The sequence below is a fragment of the Triticum urartu genome, chromosome 1A, assembly GCF_056163025.1.
Source record: "Triticum urartu cultivar PI428250 chromosome 1A, HENAU_Tu73, whole genome shotgun sequence".
NCBI lineage: Eukaryota > Viridiplantae > Streptophyta > Magnoliopsida > Poales > Poaceae > Triticum > Triticum urartu.
In genome coordinates this window covers 162,855,220-162,866,058 of record NC_141873.1, presented here as the reverse complement: position 1 = coordinate 162,866,058, position 10,839 = coordinate 162,855,220, and positions in this window count along the sequence as shown.

Sequence of the window (10,839 nt, the reverse complement as noted above, 5' to 3'; positions counted from 1 at the left end):
TGTATTCACACTTAGAATGTATGTCTTCATTGATTGAAGATATACTCTACTTCGTGTGTTGCACATCTAAGTCATCAATATGCATAAGGGTTAGGATGTGTGCCTGATCACAGGACATTTGAGGATTCCAGGATATTTAGCTCACACCGTAACTTGCAAAACCTCTTCTCATCCAAGGGCTTGGTGAAGATATCTGCCAATTGTTCTTCAGTGTTGACGTGTATGATATCAATGTCTTCCTTCACAACATGATCTTTGAGAAAGTGATGACGAATTTCAATGTGCTTTGTCTTCGAGTGCTGAACTGGGTTGTTGGCAATCTTGATGGCGCTTTCGTTATCGCAGTAAAGTGGCACTTGCTTCAGATGAATGCCATAGTCCTTGAGTGTTTGCTTCATCCATAGAAGCTGAGCGCAGCAAGATCCAACAGCAATGTATTCAGATTCAGCAGTGGAGAGAGATACACAATTCTGCTTCTTTGAAGACCAACATACAAGTGATCGTCCCAGAAAGTGACATGTGCCTGATGTAGACTTGCGATCGACTTTGTCACGAGCATAATCAGCATCCGAGAATCCAACCAGATCAAACTCTGAGCCCTTTGGATACCATAATCCTAGAGTTGGGGTGTGAGCCAAATATCGAAGAATTCGCTTCACAGCTAAGTGATGCGACTCCTTTGGTGCCTCTTGAAATCGAGCACACATGCAAACACTAAGCATAATATCTGGCCTAGATGCACATAGATAAAGTAAAGAACCAATCATGGAGCGGTATACCTTTTGATCGAACTCTTTACCATTGTCGTCAGGACCCAGATGATGTTTGGCTGTTGTTGTGAAGCCTTTGCAGTCTTGCATACCGAACTTCTTCAGGCAATCTTTTAGATACTTCTCTTGAGATATGAAGATGCCATTTCGTTGTTGTCGTATTTGAAGACCGAGGAAGAACTTTAGCTCTCCCATCATAGACATCTGATATTTCTCTTGCATCATATATCCAAACTCTTCACTATACTTCTGATTGGTGCAGCCGAAGATAATGTCATCCACATATATTTGGCACACAAACAATTCACCATCATATGTCTTCGTGAAAAGAGTGGGGTCTAGGGAACCAGGTGTGAATCCTTTGCTCTTTAGAAAGTATTTGAGTGTGTCATACCAGGCTCGAGGGGCTTGTTTGAGGCCATACAGTGCCTTGTTGAGCTTGTATACCATGTCAGGATGTTTTGGATCTTCAAAGCCAGGCGGTTGTGCAACATACACTTCTTCTTCAATCTTGCCATTGAGAAAGGCACTCTTCACATCCATTTGATATAGAAGTATGTTATGATGATTTGCATAGGCTAGCAGTATGCGTATGGCTTCAAGTCTAGCCACAGGAGCAAATGTTTCATCGAAGTCAATGCCTTCCACTTGAGTATATCCTTGAGCAACGAGACGAGCTTTGTTTCTGACAACTTAACCATGCTCATCTTGCTTGTTGCGGTATATCCATTTGGTGCCTATTATATTGTGCTTCCGTGGATCAGGACGCTTAACCAGTTCCCATACATTATTCAGCTCAAACTGTTGAAGCTCTTCTTGCATAGCTTGAATCCATTCAGGTTCCATGAAGGCTTCTTCAACTTTCTTGGGTTCTGCTATTGAGATGAATGCGAAGTGCCCACAGAAATTTGCTAGCTGAGTTGCCCTTGAACGAGTGAGTGGACCAGGTGCATTGATGCTATCAATTATTCTTTCAATCTACACTTCATTGGCAACGCGAGGATGTACAAGGCGAAGACTTTGCTCTTGATGTTCATTGTCGTTGTTGGAAGGAATGTCTTCAGGCTGAGCATTGTCTTCATGTTGATCAGGTACTGAGATGATAAGTTCTTCAGGATGAGCTTCAGAAGGTATAATTTCTCCAGTTCCCATTAGCTTGATTGATTCACTGGATGGAACTTCATCTAGCACATTTGGCAGTTGCTCTCTTTGTGAACTGTTGGTCTCATCGAACCGCACATCCACTGTTTCAACCACTTTGTAATGAAAAAGATTGAAGACTCTGTAGGAGTGTGAATCCTTTCCATATCCAAGCATAAAACCCTCATGTGCTTTTGGTGCAAACTTTGAGGTGTGATGTGGGTCCTTGATCCAGCACCTTGCGCCAAATACTCTGAAGTAACTGACATTTGTCTTCTTGCCAGTAAGGAGCTCATAAGATGTCTTTTTCAGTAGCTTGTGAAGATAAACACGATTGATTGTATGGCATGCAGTATCAATGGCTTCGGGCCAGAATTTTCTTGGGGTCTTGTATTCATCTAGCATCGTTCTGGCCATCTCAATTAGTGTTCTGTTCTTGCGTTCAACGACGCCATTCTACTGTGGCGTGTACGGGGCTGAGAATTCATGTGTGATGCCCAAGGTATCAAGATATGTATCAAGGCCAGTGTTCTTGAATTCAGTGCCATTGTCACTTCTGATGTGCTTTATCTTAGCGCCATAATTGTTCATAGCTCGATTGGCGAAGCGTCTGAAGACATCCTGCACTTCAGTCTTGTAAAGGATTATGTGCACCCAAGTATATCTAGAATAATCATCAACAATAACGAAGCCATAGAGGCAAGCAGTAGTAGTAAGAGTTGAGTAATGAGTGGGACCGAAAAGATCCATGTGAAGCAGTTCGAAGGGTCGAGTTGTGGTCATGATTGTCTTCGAGGGATGTTTGGCCCTCGTCATCTTCCCTGCTTCATAGGCACCGCATAAGTGGTCTTTCTTGAACTTGACGCCCTCGATGCCTATGACATGCTTCTTCTTCGCAAGGGTGTGGAGGTTCCTCATGCCAGCATGTCCAAGCCTCCGATGCCAGAGCCAGCATTCTGAAGCCTTTGCTAGAAGACATACTGCAAGCTATGGCCCTGCTGAGAAATCTACCACATACAAATCATCTTTTCTATACCCTTCAAACACTAGAGACTTGTCAGATTCCATTAGTACAAGGCAACGATATTTTCCAAACATTACGATCATGTTCAAATCGCAAAGCATTGAGACAGACATTAAGTTGAAGCCAAGGGATTCAACAAGCATGACTTTATCCATGTGTTGATCCCTTGAGATTGCAACTCTACCTAGACCCAATACCTTACTTTTACCAGTGTCAGCAAATGTGATGTGGCTCTTGTCGGATGGACGTAAGGTTGAGTCCATAAGAAGACTTCTTTTGCCAGTCATGTGATTTGTACACCCACTGTCAATAATCCATTCTGAAGACGCTGGTGTCGTACCCTACAGTGCAGTTAGGGGGATAGGCTTCACCAAGAGCATTGTGAAGCAAAAACATTTGATGAACCAGTGGGTTATGAAAGCTTAGATCCAGATTAGGACTAATAGGGAGAGTAGCAAGCGATTCAGGAACGAAGTACATAGTAAGACCATTCGGGCATTTGATCTTGCGCCCTACAAGATGTTTAAGGTCCCCAGCAATGGCGTCAGACGATTTTGGTTTTCTGCTGGAGACCTTTCCCTGCAAAAGAGAGTTAAGCTTTCTTAGCCACCCACATCTTCAAGGGTGGCTGAGAAGCAATAAGTCTAAGTGCAGCATCTGAGAATTTTGGCTTTGGAGCCCTAGCAAACAGTCTTGCGGGCGGACAATAGTACTCATAAGAATAAGCAGAATAGTTCTTGGTCTTATGAACATGGCGGTTTGATGAACCGCTCTCATATTCATATGCCTGAGTATGGTTTCCCTGCAAAACATTTGCGTTAGTGCGACTCAGGTGAGTCCTCTGTCTGTATGAAGCCTTTGGACCGTATGAAGCCTTTGGTCTGAGGTTTGTCTTCTTCACGTGAGGTGTCATGATGACATTCACAGGAAGATTCTCCAGACACCTTTTTGGAAACCAGATCTTCTTCATAGGCGGTCCATTCCTGCAGTTAGTACCAATGTACCTGGCAAACACTTCACCATTCTGATTCTTAAACAGTATATAGTTTGCATCAAAGGATTCATCAATGATAATGGGGTTAGCACAGGTGAAGCCAGATAGATTGGATGGGTCTGCTGAAGGTTCCTTTGCAGCAACCCACATGGTTTTGGGGTACTGCTCAGGTTTCCAGTAAGAGCCATCTACATTCATTTTCCTTATGAACCCAACACCCTCTTTCCTAGGGTTTCGGTTCAGAATCTGCTTTTTGAGGACATCACATAGTGTCTGATGCCCTTGAAGACTTTTGTACATCCCTGTTTCAAGCAATGTCTTCAACCTAGCATTCTCATCAGCAATAGCGGTGGTATCCTCAGCAGAGGGGTTAGTTACCACATCAACAGTTGAAGATATTGCAACAGCAGTAGCAGTAGAACATTCAGCAACAGAAGTAGCATTATCACGCTCAATGCATTTAAGACATGGTGGTTCAAATCCTTCCTGAGCGGGACTGATCTGTTTGGCGCGAAGTGACTCGTTTTCCATTTGAAGATCTTCATGAACCGCTCCCAATTTCTCAAGATCTTGCTTCCTTTGAAGATAATCATAGGAAAGCTTTTCATGAGTTGTTGAGAGAGTTTCATGACGACTTTCAAGTTCCTGATACTTAACGTGAAGATTTTTTATGTCTTCAATTAAGGATTCCGATCGAGTCATTTCAGCACCTAACAGATCATCGCTTCTGTCTAATAGTTTTTGAGTATGTTCCATAGCTTTCTGTTGTTCAGTTGCATTTTTAGCAAGTGTTTTGTAGCTAGGTTTTGAACCACAATCAGAGTCATCGTCACTAGATGTTTGATAGTGAGTAGTGCATGTGTTTACCTTGGCACCGCGTGCCATGAAGCAATAGGTAGAAGCGGAGTAGTCCTTGTCATTTGCATCGGTGTCGGTGATGAAGTCATTGTCTTCAGTGTTGAAGATGGACTTGGCAACGTATGCTGTAGCCAGACTAGCAACGCCTGAGTCGGATTCCTCCTCAGACTCCACCTCCGCCTCCTCAGAAGCAGACTCCTCCTCTGAATCCATTTCCTTGCCAACAAACGCACGTGCCTTGCCAGATGAGCTCTTCTTGTGTGATGAAGACTTTGAGGAAGACTTGGAAGAAGACTTTGAGTATTTCTTCTTCTTCTTCTTGTCGTCAGAGTCATATTCCTTGCTCTTCTTCTTCTTTTTGTTCTCGTTGTCCCACTGTGGACACTCAGAGATGAAGTGGCCAAGTTTCTTGCACTTGTGACATGTTTTCCTCTTGTAGTCATGAGCAGGAGCTTCATCATTCCTTGAACTTGATCGGGAAGACTTTCTGAAGCCTTTCTTCTTGGTGAATTTTTGGAACTTCTTGACAAGCATAGCAAGTTCCCTTCCAATGTCTTTAGGATCATCAGAACTGCTGTCAGATTCTTCTTCAGATGAGGAGACAGCTTTTGCCTTTGAGGCACGAGTTCGCCCATAGTTTGGACCGTAGATATCTCTTTTCTCCCAAAGCTGAAACTCATGTGTGTTGAGCCTCTCAAGTATGTCAGACGGATCGAGTGTCTTGAAATCAAGACGTTCTTGAATCATCAGGGCTAGGATGTCAAACGAACTATCAAGTGATCTCAGCAGCGTCTTGAAGACTTCGTGTTTGGTAATCTCAGTGGTGCCGAGGGCTTGAAGCTCATTTGTGATGTCAGTGAGTCGGTCAAATGTGTGCTGGACATTCTCATTGTCATTTTGCTTGAAGCGATTGAAGAGGTTGCGAAGGACACTGATTCTCTGATCTCTCTGGGTTGAGATGCCTTCATTGACCTTGGAGAGCCAGTCCCAGACCAGCTTGGATGTCTTCAAAGCACTCACACGGCCATGCTGTCCTTTGGTCAGATGACCATAGATGATATTCTTGGCAGTAGAGTCCAGTTGAACGAATTTCTTGACATCAGCAGCAGTGACACCTTCTCCAGCCTTGGGAACGCCGTTCTCGACGACATACCATAGGTCGACGTCAATGGCTTCAAGATGCATGCGCATCTTATTCTTCCAGTAGGGATATTCAGTTCCATCGAAGATGGGGCACGCAGCGGAGACTTTAATTATCCCTGCAGTCGACATAACTAAAACTCCAGGTGGTTAAACCGAATCACATAGAACAAGGGAGCACCCCGCTCTGATACCAATTGAAAGTGCGTTATATTGACTAGAGGGGGGGTGAATAGGCGATTTTTATGAAAGTCTTGAGAACATGGAAGTTTTGAAGACAAACGATAAAATTGAACCTATTACCATGCAGCGGAAGGTAGACTACACTAGGCAAACCATAGTCAAGTATTCAATGAAGTGAAAGCACAAAGACTAATAGCAGCTAGGTAGTAGGGATCAGGTAGGAAGATATTGTGAAGCCAAACAGAACACACAGTCACTCAGTGAAGACAAATGATAGAGCAAACATACAATGACTTCACAAGGAGGAACAGTAAGTAAAGTGAAGTGAAGATGAAACCAGCGACTTGTTGAAAACAATGATTTGTTGAGCCAGTTCCAGTTGCTGTGACAACTGTACGTCTGGTTGGAGCGGCTAGGTATTTAAACCTTAGGACACATAGTCCCGGACACCCAGTCCTGAACACGCAGCTCAGGATACCCAGTCCTCACCGTATTCTCCTTGAGCTAAGGTCACATAGACCTCGCCCAATCACTCTGGTAAGTCTTCAAGGTAGACTCACAAACCTTCACAGACTTCGTTCACTGGCAATCCACAATGTCTCTTGGATGCTCAGAACGCGACGCCTAACCGGCTGGAGGATGCACAGTCCTCAAGTGTAATAAGTCTTCAGATCACACAGACAAGAAGACTTAAGTGATGCCCAATTCTCTCTGGCTCTGGTGGTTAGGGCTTTTATCCTCGCAAAGAATTCTCTCTCAAAGGCTTCGAGGTGGGTTGCTCTCAAACGACAAAAGCCGTGCTTTCAATCTGAGCAGCCAACCGTTTATGGTTGAAGGGGGTGGGTTATTTATAGCCACTTGGCAACCCGACCTGATTTGTCTGAAATGACCCTGGGTCACTAAGGAACTGACACGTGTCCCAACGGTCAGATTTCAAACTCACATGGCAACTTTACTTGGGCTACAAGCAAAGCTGACTTGTCCGACTCTGGACAAGATTCGCTCTCATAGTCTTCACTCGAAGACATAGGTTTTTGGTTTAGGCATCACTTTAGTCATTCTGACTGGTTCTCTTGGACCCCACTTAACAGTACGGTGGTTCCTATGACTCAACACAAAAGAAAAAGAACTACGGAAGATCTAAGTCTTCGAGCTCCATAGGCTTCATATAGTGTCTTCTCTTGTCATAGTCTTCAATGTGAATATCTTCATATACCACCTTTGACTTCAATGTCTTCATACAGTTTTAGGGGTCATCTCTGGTAGTAAAACCGAATCAATGAGGGACTTCTACCTGTGTTATCCTGCAATTCTAACAAACACATTAGTCCCTCAACTAGGTTTGCCGTCAATACTCCAAAACCAACTAGGGGTGGCACTAGATGCACTTACAACGTCTCCAACGTATCTGTAATTTTTGATTGCTCCACGCTATATTATCTACAGTTTTGGACTATATTGGGCTTTATTTTCCACTTTTATATTATTTTTGGGACTAACCTATTAACCGGAGGCCCAGCCCAGAATTACTGTTTTTTTTGCCTATTTCAGTGTTTCGGAGAAACAGAATATCAAACGGAGTCCAAACGGAATAAAATCTTCGGGAACGTGATTTTCTCACCGAACGTGATCCAGGAGACTTGGACCCTACTACAAGGGATGAAAGAGGAGGTCACGAGGGTGGGGGCGCCCCCTAGGGCGTGCCCCCTGCCTCGTGGGCCCCTCGGTGCTCCACCGACGTACTCCTTCTCCTATATATACCTACGTACCCCCAAACGATCAGAAGAGGAGCCAAAAACCTAATTCCACCGCCGCAACTTTCTGTATCCACGAGATCCCATCTTGGGGCCTGTTCTGGAGCTCCGCCGGAAGAGGGTCGTCATCACGGAGGGCTTCTACATCATCCTAGCCCCTCCGATGAAGTGTGAGTAGTTTACCTCAGACCTCCGTTTGCTCTTGTTTGCTCGTGTGTTAGTTTGCTTGTTTGTCGCGATGGCTCAAGATAATACTAAATTGTGTGACTTCACCAATACCAATAATAATAATTTCCTTAGCACTCCGATTGCTCCTCTTACCAATGCTGAATCCTGTGAAATTAATACTACTTTGTTGAATCTTGTTATGAAAGATCAATTTGCCGACCTTCCTAATGAAGATGCCGCTACTCATCTGAATAGCTTCATTGATTTATGTGATATGCAAAAGAAAAAATATGTCAATAATGATGTCGTTAAATTGAAGCTATTTCCTTTTTCACTTAGAGATCGTGCTAAAGCTTGGTTTTCGTCTTTGCCTAAGAATAGTATTGATTCATGGAACAAGTGCAAAGATGCTTTTATCTCTAAGTATTTTCCTCCCGCTAAGATCATCTCTCTTAGAAACGATATTATGAACTTTAAACAACTTGATCATGAACATGTTGCACAAGCTTGGGAGAGAATGAAATTAATGATACGTAATTGCCCTACTCATGGTTTGAACTTGTGGATGATTATACAGAATTTTTATGCCGGATTGAATTTTGCTTCTAGAAATCTTTTAGATTCGGCCGCGGGAGGCATTTTTATGGAAATCACTTTAGGAGATGCTACTGAACTCCTAGATAATATTATGGTTAATTATTCTCAATGGCACACTGAAAGATCATCTAATAAAAAAGTACATGCGATAGAAGAAATTAATGTGTTGAGTGGAAAGATGGATGAACTTATGAAATTATTTGCTACTAAGAGTGTTTCTTCTGATCCTAATGATATGCCTTTGTCTACTTTGATTGAGAATAACAATGAATCTATGGATGTGAATTTTGTTGGTAGGAATAATTTTGGTAACAACGCTTATAGAGGGAATTTTAATCCTAGGCCATATCCTAGTAATCCTTCTAATAATTATGGGAATTCCTACAACAACTCTTATGGAAATTATAATAAGATGCCCTCTGATTTTGAATCTAATATTAAAGAATTTATTTCTTTGCAAAAAAAATTAATGCTATGATTGAAGAAAAATTGCTTAAGATTGATGATTCGGCTAGGAACGTTGATAGAATTGCTCTTCATGTTGATTCTTTGAAACTTAGATCTATTCCACCTAAGCATGATATCGATGAGTCTCTAGAAGCCATGAGAATTTCGATTGATGAGTGTAAGGAAAGAACCGCTAGGATGCGTGCTTCCAAAGATGCCTTTATTAAAGCGTGTTCTTCCAATTCCTATGAAAATCAAGATGAAGATCTAAAAGTTATTGATGTGTCCCCTATTAAATCTTTGTTTTGCAATATGAATCTTGATGAAACTGAATACGATCTTCCTTTACCTTGAAGGAATTCTAAAAATTCGGAGTATTTAGATCTTAATGATGAAATTGATGAAAGTGGGATTGAAAGAAATAAAAATCTAGATGTTGCTAAACCCACTATATTGGATTTCAAGGAATTTAATTATGAAAGTTGCTCTTTAATTAATTGTATTTCCTTGTTGCAGTCCATGCTAAATTCTCCACATGCTTATAGTGGAAATAAAGCCTTTACCGAACATATTGTTGATGCCTTGATGCAATCTTATGAAGAAAAACTTGAGTTGAAAGTTTCTATCCCTAGAAAACTCTATGATGAGTGGAAACCAACTATTAAAATTAAAATTAAAGATCATGAGTTTTATGCTTTGTGTGATTTGGGTGCTAGTGTCTCCACTATTCCCAAGACTTTCTGTGATTTACTAGATTTCCGCGATTTTGATGATTGCTCTCTAAACTTGCATCTTGCGGATTCCACTATTAAGAAACCTATGGGAATAATTAATGATGTTATTATTGTTGCAAATAGGAATTATGTGCCCGTAGATTTCATTGTTCTTGATATAGATTGCAATGCTTCTTGCCTATTATTCTTGGTAGACCTTTCCTTAGAACGGTTGGTGCGATTATTGATATGAAGGAAGGGAATATTAGATTTCAATTGCCATTAAAAAAGGGCATGGAACACTTTCCAAGAAAGAAAATAAAATTACCATATGAAACTATCATGAGAGCCACTTATGGATTGCCTACCAAAGATGGCAACACCTAGATCTATCCTCGCTTTTATGCCTAGCTAGGGGCGTTAAACGATAGCGCTTGTTGGGAGGCAACCCAATTTTATTTTTATTCCTTGCTTTTTTCTCCTGCTTAGTATTAAATAAATTATCTAGCCACTCTTTTGGTTGTGTTTTTTGTGTTTAATTAGGGTTTGTGCCAAGTAGAACCGTTGGGAAGACTTGGGGAAAGTCTTGTTGAACTTGCTGTAAAAAACAGAAACTTTAGCGTTCACGAGAACTGCTGTAGTTTTTATTTGAAGAGTGATATTTAGTTAATTCTTTTTGCAGATGATTAATAGATAAATTCCTCACGTCCAACAATTTATTTTAGAATTTTTGGGGTTCCGGTACACCGTCGGAGGCATCCATATAGAGTCATACTTTGCTTTAGTATCGAGTTGTAATCATTGAGTTGTAAATAAATAGAATTGTGATGATTATCATTTAATAGAGCATTGTCCCAAATAAAAAAAGGAAAGGCCAAATAAAAAAAGAAGGCCCAAAAAAATAAAAAGGGGCAATGCTACTATCCTTTTTCCACACTTGTGCTTCAAAGTAGCACCATGATATAGCGAGTCTCATATATTGTGCTTCAAAGTAGCACCATGTTCTTCATATAGAGAGTCTCATGTGTTGTCACTTTCATATACTAGTGGG